We start from the raw sequence: 12,844 nt of genomic DNA, 5'->3' as shown, positions 1-12,844 counted from the left end.
CATTCAGGCAGCAGAGCAGTGAGGGGTTGTGGTGGGTGGGGGAGCAGAGGGTTCATTCAGGCAGCAGAGCAGTGAGGGATTGTGGTGGGTGGGGGAGCAGGGGAAGTGGTATGAGGGGACGAGAAAAGAGGAGCCATGGAGAGCTGCTCTCAGATGAAGAGAACAGCTGGTGAGCACACAGGTCTGCCATAGAGCACACACACACACCACCCATCTCTCACCCAGTCCAGGCACTGTAATCCTACCATCTCTCACCCAGTCCAGGCACTGTAATCCTACCATCTCTCACCCAGTCCAGGCACTGTAATCCTACCATCTCTCACCCAGTCCAGGCACTGTAATCCTACCATCTCTCACCCAGTCCAGGCACTGTAATCCTACCATCTCTCACCCAGTCCAGGCACTGTAATCCTACCATCTCTCACCCAGTCCAGGCACTGTAATCCTACCATCTCTCACCCAGTCCAGGCACTGTAATCCTACCATCTCTCACCCAGTCCAGGCACTGTAATCCTACCATCTCTCACCCAGTCCAGGCACTGTAATCCTACCATCTCGCACCCAGTCCAGGCACTGTAATCCTACCATCTCTCACCCAGTCCAGGCACTGTAATCCTACCATCTCTCACCCAGTCCAGGCACTGTAATCCTACCATCTCTCACCCAGTCCAGGCACTGTAAGCCTACCATCTCTCACCCAGTCCAGGCACTGTAATCCTACCATCTCTCACCCAGTCCAGGCACTGTAAGCCTACCATCTCTCACCCAGTCCAGGCATTGTAATCCTACCATCTCTCACCCAGTCCAGGCACTGTAATCCTACCATCTCTCACCCAGTCCAGGCACTGTAATCCTACCATCTTTCACCCAGTCCAGGCACTGTAATCCTACCATCTCTCACCCAGTCCAGGCACTGTAAGCCTACCATCTCTCACCCAGTCCAGGCACTGTAATCCTACCATCTCTCACCCAGTCCAGGCACTGTAATCCTACCATCTCTCACCCAGTCCAGGCACTGTAATCCTACCATCTCTCACCCAGTCCAGGCACTGTAATCCTACCATCTCTCACCCAGTCCAGGCACTGTAAGCCTACCATCTCTCACCCAGTCCAGGCATTGTAATCCTACCATCTCTCACCCAGTCCAGGCACTGTAATCCTACCATCTCTCACCCAGTCCAGGCACTGTAATCCTACCATCTCTCACCCAGTCCAGGCACTGTAAGCCTACCATCTCTCACCCAGTCCAGGCACTGTAATCCTACCATCTCTCACCCAGTCCAGGCACTGTAATCCTACCATCTCTCACCCAGTCCAGGCACTGTAATCCTACCATCTCTCACCCAGTCCAGGCACTGTAATCCTACCATCTCTCACCCAGTCCAGGCACTGTAATCCTACCATCTCTCACCCAGTCCAGGCACTGTAATCCTACACGCCACTCGGCCCAGCCTCTGCTTATTAGCTCAGTATAGTTGAGACAGGCATTCCATCTCAAGGAGAAGAGACAATAGGTTTCCCTCCAGAAAGTTGTCCTCTCTCCTTCAGGACGCTGAGACAACTAGATGAGCAACAGCTCCACCTGGTTTCTGCCAGTGTTGCTTTTACATACAGTATAAACATTTAGCTAAAATATTAGCATTTGATCTCAAATTGATCATTATTAATATGTGGCAATAGTGTGTCAAAAGTTTTGTTTTCATCATCTGGTGAGGACTACAGCAGAGTGAACAACGACAAAATAGAGGTGGCATATTCCTGGAATAAAACACAGCCTTGGACTCTAATTTCTTACGGGAACTCCAACGATTATCATCCTGCAGTGTGTGTGTGTGTGTGTGTGTCCTACATCCTTAGTGCAGCTCTGAGCTCTCGGCCAACACACAGCCATCTGTACTGAATGACTGCAAAGGATATGAATACAAAAGTGACATCTTTCATAAACACACACAGACTTGAGTGGGTCAATGAGTTGTTTACTTGGTTACAGTCAGGTTTCCCAACTCACCCTGTCACCCTCTGACACTAAACTATCACATCATTTTCTCTCTCTCTCTCTCTCTCTCTCTCTCTCTCTCTCTCGCTCTCTCTCTCTCTCTCTCTCTCTCTCTCTCTCTCTCTCTCTCTCTCGCTCTCTCTCTCTCAGACAGCAGTAACTGTATAGGGAGCGATCAGTATTTATGCTCCAGACAGAAGTAGCTTCAGTTAGGCATTCTCACACTGTGTGTTGTCTTTGGCAGTACAGGCCTCGCTTCATGTCTTTATGTGTTCTGCTGCAGAGCCAGAGAGAGACAGTATTCAGGTGAAATATGTCTAGAAAACGATTCGAAGCAGAGCTGGTTCTATTCCCTGTACATCCAGATGATTGTAAATGGTTCAGAGTTTACAGTTCATTCTGTTGTCATGAGAAAAAGAATGGAATTCTGAATACTTTCCTCCATTCTTATAGTCTGGCCTCAACCTTGTAGAGTGTGTGTGTGTGTGTGTGTGTGTGTGTGTGTGTGTGTGTGTGTGTGTGTGTGTGTGTGTGTGTGTGTGTGTGTGTGTGTGTGTGTGTGTGTGTGTGTGTGTGTGTGTGTGTGTGATCTGACCATCTTAGGCATGGAAAACGTCCTCTCTGACTTTACCCCAGTGGCACACCAAAAATATCCGCTAGACACACACACACACACACACACACACACACACACACACACACACACACACACACACACACACACACACACACACACACACACACACACACACACACACACACACACACACACACACACACACACACATTAAATACTTTATTTGAATTCACCAATCAAATTTACAAAAAAAGGATCCAAACATTTCAAAGGTCCCTGTATGCATGGCAGTCCAGGGTACAGAAAGCCCCTCCTTCACCAAACAGCAAGGCTGCCCACAACAGCTGAAACAGAGCGGTATCTAGCCAACTGCTTTGTCCTAGTGTTTGTCAGGCCCGCAATCTGGAGGCCACACACTGCAAGCCTGTGTACGTGGCCAAGACTGCCAAATATCAGAGCAACCAGCTTGCCCGTCCACCCGAGGCTGTCCAGCGTGTCACGAGGGGCTGGTATTTAAGCAGCTTCTCAGTAAAGTCCTGCTCCATGTAGCTGTCCAATGAGCAGCACACTTCCAAAATGAGCTCCTCCCCCTGGCTTCTCCCACAACAACATTTACATTTAAGTCATTTAGCAGACGCTCTTATCCAGAGCGACTTACAAGTACATACATTCATACTTTTTTTTTTTGTACTGGCCCCCCGTGGGAATCGAACCCACAACCCTGGCGTTGCAAGCGCCATGCTCTACCAACTGAGCCACACGGGGCTCAGAACAACAACATCTGGTGTGTTTGGAACACAGGAAAACACATCATCATCACACCAGCTTCCTCTTACACAACAATGTTTATACATGTGTGCTGACTATCAGGTCAACAAGGCATGTCTAGCAATGTACCAATCCTTATGAACAGCAGCCATTCACAACATGGGCAATGGACTCCATTACATCTGACTCATGTATAACACAACATGGGTCATGGACTCCATTACATCTGACTCATGTATAACACAACATGGGTCATGGTTTGCAGGGTACCAGAGTGTTACAGTAGATTATATTTTGTTGGTAGAACTTGCAGCCTCGCCTTAACAGTAAAGGTGAGAACGTCCTCGCCATAGGCTGCATTTTGGTACATGGAATGGGAGACAGAGTGGTCAGCATAGTCCAGAGCAGCGAGTTTCCCCTGCAGCCTCAGGCCAGTCCAGTGTTGCAGTAGCTGGGAGACAGTGTGGTCAGTAGCTGGGAGACAGTGTGGTCAGTAGCTGGGAGACAGAGAGGTCAGTAGCTGGGAGACAGAGAGGTCAGTAGCTGGGAGACAGAGAGGTCAGTAGCTGGGAGACAGAGAGGTCAGTAGCTGGGAGACAGAGAGGTCAGTAGCTGGGAGACAGAGAGGTCAGTAGCTGGGAGACAGAGAGGTCAGTAGCTGTTAGACAGAGAGGTCAGTAGCTGGGAGACAGAGAGGTCAGTAGCTGGGAGACAGAGAGGTCAGTAGCTGGAAGACAGAGAGGTCAGTAGCTGGGAGAGAGAGGTCAGTAGCTGGGAGACAGAGAGGTCAGTAGCTGGGAGACAGAGAGGTCAGTAGCTGGGAGACAGAGAGGTCAGTAGCTGGGAGACAGAGAGGTCAGTAGCTGGGAGACAGAGAGGTCAGTAGCTGGGAGACAGAGAGGTCAGTAGCTGGGAGACAGAGAGGTCAGTAGCTGGGAGACAGAGAGTTCAGTAGCTGGGAGACAGAGAGGTCAGTAGCTGGGAGAGAGAGGTCAGTAGCTGGGAGACAGAGAGGTCAGTAGCTGGGAGACAGAGAGGTCAGTAGCTGGGAGACAGAGGTCAGTAGCTGGGAGAGAGAGGTCAGTAGCTGGGAGACAGAGAGGTCAGTAGCTGGGAGACAGAGAGGTCAGTAGCTGGGAGAGAGAGGTCAGTAGCTGGGAGACAGAGTGGTCAGTAGCTACATCCGTCTGATACCAAGGAGTGTTGTCCTGGACGTAGGATGAGATGTTTCATCATGGTGACAGAAGTCTCCACAACAACACCCCATGTCCACCTGAGATCCAGTCGGGTTGCACAGGTCCTGGAGGTCCGGCCAGTCTGCCAGCGGAACCTTCCACCTCCGTAGCTCCAGGAGGAGGGAGACTCTGGCTAACTGCTTAACTGTCACATGGTCACTGTTGAGCATGTTCAAGAGTTGAGTCAGTCTGGTAACACACATAAACACACTGATACTGATAAACAGTCAGACCACGTCCAGGGGCTGTAGTATGTTATGAACACGTCATGCTGTGTCCCAGTTATGTTTACATACAGGCACCCTGTCTGTGTGTGTGCATGCGTGCGAGCGTCTGTGCGTGTGTGTGTGTGCGTGCTCTGTGAACAAGTAGTAACAGAAATGAGAAAGCCCTGGTTAGAGATTCAAGAGAGAAGAAATAGCATCATTTAGCTAAAGAACTAGGAAATTAGAGAAGAATGGAGAAAGAATAGTTTTGTTATTTGAAGTTTACATCCAGAAATATTTGTCGTCCACCCACTCTGTCTGTCTGCCCCTCGATCTGGCTCGGGAAGCTCCCACCCACTCATCTCTCACACACACACACACATATACACGTACATACACACACCTAAACATTTCACAGGAAGTTCCTAAAGCCTTGCAGCAGATAAAGTGGAGTGGATAACTGAACCCTAAAAAATGTCTGGTGTCTGGTATCTCTCTCTCTCTCTCTCTCTCACACACAGAAAGCGTATCTGTAGTGAAGATGGTTAGTGTTGTATTTTCAGCTGCCTGCAGGCATTAGGTTCTCACTGGAACTCCCAAAATGATCACTGTGAAGACACCTCAACTCCCTACTTCCCTAAACGCCACACCCTCTGTCCAATAGAGACAGGAGCTCTGTCATGAAAAAGAATACGGACACAACAGTTGTACCTGTGTGTGTGTGTGTGTGTGTGTGTGTGTGTGTGTGTGTGTGTGTGTGTGTGTGTGTGTGTGTGTGTGTGTGTGTGTGTGTGTGTGTGTGTGTGTGTGTGTGTGTGTGTGTGCCTGCAAGCATGTGCATGTGTGTATGCGTGTGTGTTGAGCCATGTTCAGGGTGGCATCAGGGATCAGAGTGTGACCTCACAGGTTAACTCACATGGCACACGTGCAGTAGGACCCTGTCAGAGAGGATGACATCACCACTCTAGGTCATTGTTGTTCTTGGTGAGTCGTGTTGGGCGAAGTCTCAATGACTCAGAAAGAGAGGGAGGGAGAGAGGAAATAGAGAGGGAGGAGAGAGAGCGAGGGAGCGAGAGGGAGGAAAGGATAAGGAAAGAGAGAGAGTATGAGAGATAGAGAACTCAGTCTGAAGAGAAGGATAGAGGCAGAGTGTTAGCAACAGATAGCTGGGAGGGGTCGGTTCCAGCTTTTTCCGGTCTATGAGTGACATGGTGTTTGGAGTTGGCAGATGGACAGACATTCCTCCTCATTAGTAAGAAGACAGATTGCTCCAGTGGTGAATCATTATTACACCTCTTCTGGGGAATTCCCCCAGAGCTGGTCAACATGTATGTGTTTCTGGTCAAAATCATGCTTTATTGGTATGCATGGAATACATGCAGTTGGTACTTATTGCCAATGCAGAAACCTCTGCCCTCTCTCTGTCTCTGAGCGACAACACCCCAAATGCTCATCCTGATTCAGTTCAAATCAGAATCAATTAATGAATCAGTTAATGAATCAGTTCATATCAGAGTCAGTTCATATCAAAATCTGTTCATATCTCAATCAGTTCATGAATCAATTCATATCTGAATCAGAGAGATGAGATGTTTACAGCTGTGGGAAACTTGTTTTCCCCAAAGTCCTCAGCATCACACTCTCCCTGATCTTTTTCCTTGCTCTGTCGTTCCATGGCCCCATTCTGACACAACTCTGCTAGGGCTGATTAATGTGTGGGTCCCTCCAGATCTCCAGGCCCCCAGAAGAGAACCAGAACCAGAACCAGAACACCAAACAGTCAACAACAGACTTCGACCACACTGGCATCACCCTCTCAATGCACACACACTCAGACACACAAGCATGCCTGTGTGCACTCAGACACAGACACACACACACACACACACACACACACACACACACACACACACTCAGACACACACACACACACACACACACACACACACACACACACACACACACACACACACACACACACACACACACACACACACACAGTTAGATCATCCATCATCTTTACTAAAACCATAAAACATTCCACTGCATGTATGAAACACAGAAAACCAGCTGTTGTTGCTTTATTGCCAATTGTTGTTTAAATTCCTAAAAGAAATCAAAGCACCAACTAGATGGTGAGGATGAGTTTTTACTGAGACAAAATAACATCTCTGCCATGTCATCATCATTAAAATGTTATACTTGGTGAGTAAAGCTTTGCATAAACTCTCCCCACAATATAATGTTTACACAGAGAGTATAGACAACATATCTGGGTCAGTCATATAAAGGACAGTACATACATAGTCTATATGACATATCAATGTCCCCTGAATATCCTCCAACTAAAGAGAAGACTTCAACCTGCATCCCACAGTCTTATGAAGCAGACACAGAGCACTCAACACATCATGATCTATGGAGCTATTCACACGTTGATCAAACAGGATTAGCAGACAGATGTGGTGCAGACACCAGCCACTAGAGGGAGGTACAGCACTGGTGTGTGATTATAGAACTAAATCAACTAGACCACAACATCACACACTGAACTTCCTCAGGAAACACTAAACATCAGAAGTCCCTCCTGTACCTCCTGTTCTCTTCCATACTGACCTATAGATGGGTTCAACGGTCAACACTGATTAATATACAAGAGCTACTGTTCCTGATATAGACTGCATATATAACACTCTTACTAAACAAACAAACAGACCATTTATGTCCATTGCTGTCTAACCAAGCAATACAGCGGACATACTATCTCATCATTAATTATACAAAAATTTAAAAAATGATTTGGTTTGTTAATGTTATTACTTGAAATTATGACATTATCTACAAAAAACGAATACATTATCTGCAGATTTTTAAAATATTACACAAGGAAATATGATCTAATATTACCATTACCTGGTCGCTATTACATTAGAATTTATGTTAACATTATTTCAATGTTTGGTATAAACCAGTCAGTCAGTGACATCTACAGGAGTGATGACCAGTGGGGTTGAGTTTTTACCACTGTAATTATTACCAGGGCTGAAGAATGGATAGAGTTTCTCAGTGAAGGTGTAGCCAGTGTATGAGTGGATATGAGACCTGGCCTCCACATTGTAGAAGGAGACCCGAGCCTCCTCATGATCCACAAACACCCCCACCTTCTGGGGCTTCTCTCTCAGGGAGAAGATGACAGAGGGGACAGAGAGAGCCTTGTACCCGTCATACCTCAGGCACACAGTCCAGTATCCATCCTCAGGGTTCAGGTAAATCGTCCCCTACTGTTGATGGACTTCGTGGCCACTCCTAAAATCCACCCAGTCTTCTCCTTCACCTGCACCTCATAGTAGAATCTCCCTGAGGAGAAACCCTCCTTTCCCAGGACACTGACACAAGTATCAAACCTCTCTGGGTTGTCATGGAGATGCTGTCGATTGTCTCCACATCTAACTCGTTTCCCGTCTTCAGACAGGATGAGTTGGAGATGTGCTGTATCAGAGTCTAGAGTCACATCCCTGTTGAGAGAAACATACACCTTATTAGAATTAGAAAATATTAGTGGAATATTAACATACGTCTGGGGAACTACATTTTACTGTATAATACATTATTCTCTGACATATGGCTATTTTTGCAACTGGTCATGACATCTAGCCTAATGTAATGGACTAGAGAGTAGACTTGATTGCCAGTGTCAGATCACTTTGTGGCAGACACAGGGCTGTTCATTAAAATGACTAACTGTAGAGTAACACACACTGACCATACACACACAGGGCTGTTCATTAAAATGACTAACTGTAGAGTAACACACACTGACCATACACACACAGGGCTGTTCATTAAAATGACTAACTGTAGAGTAACACACATTGACCATACACACACAGGGCTGTTCATTAAAATGACTAACTGTAGAGTAACACACACTGACCATACACACACAGGGCTGTTCATTAAAATGACTAACTGTAGAGTAACACACACTGACCATACACACACAGGGCTGTTCATTAAAATGACTAACTGTAGAGTAACACACACTGACCATACACACACAGGGCTGTTCATTAAAATGACTAACTGTAGAGTAACACACACTGACCATACACACACAGGGCTGTTCATTAAAATGACTAACTGTAGAGTAACACACACTGACCATACACACACAGGGCTGTTCATTAAAATGACTAACTGTAGAGTAACACACACTGACCATACACACACAGGGCTGTTCATTAAAATGACTAACTGTAGAGTAACACACACTGACCATACACACACAGGGCTGTTCATTAAAATGACTAACTGTAGAGTAACACACACTGACCATACACACACAGGGCTGTTCATTAAAATGACTAACTGTAGAGTAACACACACTGACCAGAATATTGTCTGATTGGTCTAAAATACAACAAACAATAAGTAGCTAACACTACTTGAAGGGTGTTTATACCACCTTTAGGAAACCAGTCATAACATCATTATGCTGCAATATCATTCATAACAAACTTCACAACTTCTTCGCTACCTATCATTCATAAGTAGTTTTGTTTTCAAATCCCCTCGAACACATGTTTTTAATCCATCGTAGAAGTTTGTATTTACTGTCTCAGTACCCCACCCCCTGACACACTAGTCAAGCAACAAGCTGGGAGCAGCACAGCCTCAGAGCATTACCCTTGTAGTTTACAGGTTAAATGCTTTGCTTAAGACAACAATGGGAGTACTTTAGCTAGATGTGCTTGATTGAGCTTGCCTGGTGCAATGAAAATAATAGAATAGTTCCAAAAGTGTAAACCCTGTCCATCTCACAGGCTCAAGCCAAGACTTCAAGTTATTATTTTAATCCAGGTCTGGATGGAACCCGAGCAATTGATAGCATTGTAACATGATAAGCAACCTTGCTTGAGACCTGAAGTCACGCCCTAGCTCCACAAGCTGGTAGCCTAGGGGTTGAGAGTGGTGGGCCAGTAACTGAAAGGTCACTGATTTGAGCTGACTAGGTGAAAAATCTGTCGATGTGCCCTTGAGCAAGGCACTTAACCCTAATTGCTCCTGTAAATTGCTCTGGATAAGAGCATCTGCTAAATTTAAGCTAATGACTACATGCTCAGCTGACTAAAATATATAGGCTTTATCTCAGGAGCCTGGCTTGTAACATTACTTTAGCTTGTTGCAGTCTGTAGGCTTTATCTCAGGAGCCTGGCTTGCAACATTACTTTAGCTTGTTGCAGTCTGTAGGCTTTATCTCAGGAGCCTGGCTTGTAACATTACTTTAGCTTGTTGCAGTCTGTAGGCTTTATCTCAGGAGCCTGGCTTGCAACATTACTTTAGCTTGTTGCAGTCTGTAGGCTTTATCTCAGGAGCCTGGCTTGTAACATTACTTTAGCTTGTTGCAGTCTGTAGGCTTTATCTCAGGAGCCTGGCTTGTAACATTACTTTAGCTTGTTGCAGTCTGACCAAGCTTTAATCCTCCTCTCACCTCGGGTCAGGAGGCTTGATGTTGTTATAGGGCTGCTCCATTGACTTGTCACTCTTCATAGATGGACAGGTGGGAGCAGGGGACTCCACTCTCTCCTGCTTGACACTACACAACAAATAAGATAATATATAAATAAATGAACTATAGTAATTCATTTGTTTTACTTTGACCTTTATTGTAACATATTACAATGTTTTATATATTTACATGTTATTGGTTTTGGGTTGTTCCTCCAATTCTGTGCCTTTTGAGATTTAATTTAGTGGGCAAAAAAAGTTTGATTTCACCATATTTTAACATTCTGTCATAAAGAGCACATGTTCAACTTCATAAGAAACATGTTTTCCATCTCAAGAGGTTATTATTATACCTTTATTTCAACAAGGAACACTGTCCCACTCGTCGTACTGATGAGACCAAGACGCAGCGTACATAGAGTTCCACATCATTTTAATAAAGAGGAACTCACTCAACAAAAACAATAAAGAACAATGAAACGCTACTGGAACGCACAAAGGCAACTTACTGTAGACAAGATCCCACAACTAACAATGGGGAAATGGCTACCTAAATATGATCCCCAATCAGAGCCAACGATAAACAGCTGCCTCTGATTGGGAACCATATCAGGCCACCATGTAATACACCTAGATGACCCACCCTAGTCACTGTCACGCCCCAACCAACACAGAGAAAAACAGCTTACTATTGTCAGGGCGTGCCAAACACAGACTGAGACCAAGGTCTCTTTTACAGCTGGGCCCTGCGTATACATGTTTACATATACAGTTTAGGTACAATGATTAAGAAACTACACAAGACAAACAAAACGATCACAGATAACACAAAAAAATACAGCAGCAGATTATAACATTTACACACAGGTTATTATACTAACAGCACAAGAACTTGTATTACCCGAAACAGTTACAAGCAATACAAAAATAAAAATTCTCCAATAAATTTTAAAAATGGGCAAGGGGGACGAGAGTTAAATAACCAAATTACTATAGTAAGTACCTATTAATTTCCAAATAAAGTAACAGAATTTCCATCTTAAATCAGCCATAAATCCCCTCGTGACAGGGGCAATGGAAGCTTGTTGTGTTTATCTATGGGTAATGCTCGGCCCGCTCAGTTTCCCACCACATAACACCAGCAAATGGCCAAAAAGAGTACAACCAGCACACCTGCTTTTACACTATGATTTGACTATTAGATGTTCAATGTTTCTTTAAAATATTAAATATTAAAAGAATATTAAAATGAGAGTCCAGTTCACTTAACAGGTTTAACTTAAAATGAGGGACACTTTCTTTTTAACTTAAAATGAATCATTAATCACATGAAATAAATAATAATGTTCAGAATGAGTGTCAAAGCAACAGAATAGCTAGGGCTTTACAACGATGCAGAAAACCTGGATACATGTTGGGGTTCAAAGGGTCAAATCTTCTTGGAAGTCACAGAGGGTGCATGGCGGGACATGTCAAAATGCTGAATTCTGGCACTTTAGCAAGTCTTAATTCATATACATTTTTGTTTGATTAATTGAATTCTCAATGTAATCTATATTAAAGGGCACTTCATTGAATATATAACAGGCTTTTAACATTCAATATTGGTGCAGAATTTCTACTTAAAATATCAAAGGGACGCAGAAGGCAATCATTTTGTGGAACGACCCATGTCGTTGGTATTTGGGAGAGTGAACGTTATTGTGTAGTGTGTAATGTGATGTGTTGTAGTCTTTAGTGTCATTAAACTGAGCCTTGGTTAGTGTTAATCCCTCAGACAGCCTCTCTCTCTGACTCACCTCCTGCTCAGGACTCCAGGATCTCCCTCAGACAGCCTCTCTCTCTGACTCACCTCCTGCTCAGGACTCCAGGATCTCCCTCAGACAGCCTCTCTCTCGGACTCACCTCCTGCTCAGGACTCCAGGATCTCCCTCAGGCTCCATTGAGTATAACACGTCTCTCCAGGAGACAAATGTCTCACTCAGAAAGTGTCTCTCAGAAAGGCTAACCATTGAACACAAACACAAGACTGTGGGAAGACACTACTCAATATGACAGTGTCAGCAGAAGTCTGAACTTGTGATAGTTCCTGATACTTTTATATAAACAGAAATAAAAGTAAGAAAACATTAGAGAATAGTCTGTAGGCTACTCCAGAATACAGATGTACTTGACTAACACCTACAGTTGATACACACTAAATCTGTATCAGAAGAAACATATAAATATGATTTATAGTTGGTCAGAACTACACTGGAGGTCCACTTCTTGGTTGTACAGCATGGTAGCTATTTTCATGTTTTAACATACGGACAACAAGTTAAATAATAAGACATAAATGCAGTTTTTTTCCCCCTCGAGACACATGTTTGGATTAAAGTTTTATCCTATAGGCCTACCTGTTTTCTCTGACTTACTGAGCTTAGTTGGGTTCACAAATAACAACCCAATGTATCACCAATGCCAAAGATTTGTATAACTAAACCAAGATAGACCACAGCTTGTTATTTCCAATGGGAATAAATTAGTCATAGTGGGCAGAACAAGCAAGGAA

The sequence above is a fragment of the Salvelinus namaycush genome, chromosome 30 (genome assembly GCF_016432855.1).
Source record: "Salvelinus namaycush isolate Seneca chromosome 30, SaNama_1.0, whole genome shotgun sequence".
NCBI lineage: Eukaryota > Metazoa > Chordata > Actinopteri > Salmoniformes > Salmonidae > Salvelinus > Salvelinus namaycush.
This window is presented reverse-complemented; position numbering follows the sequence as displayed.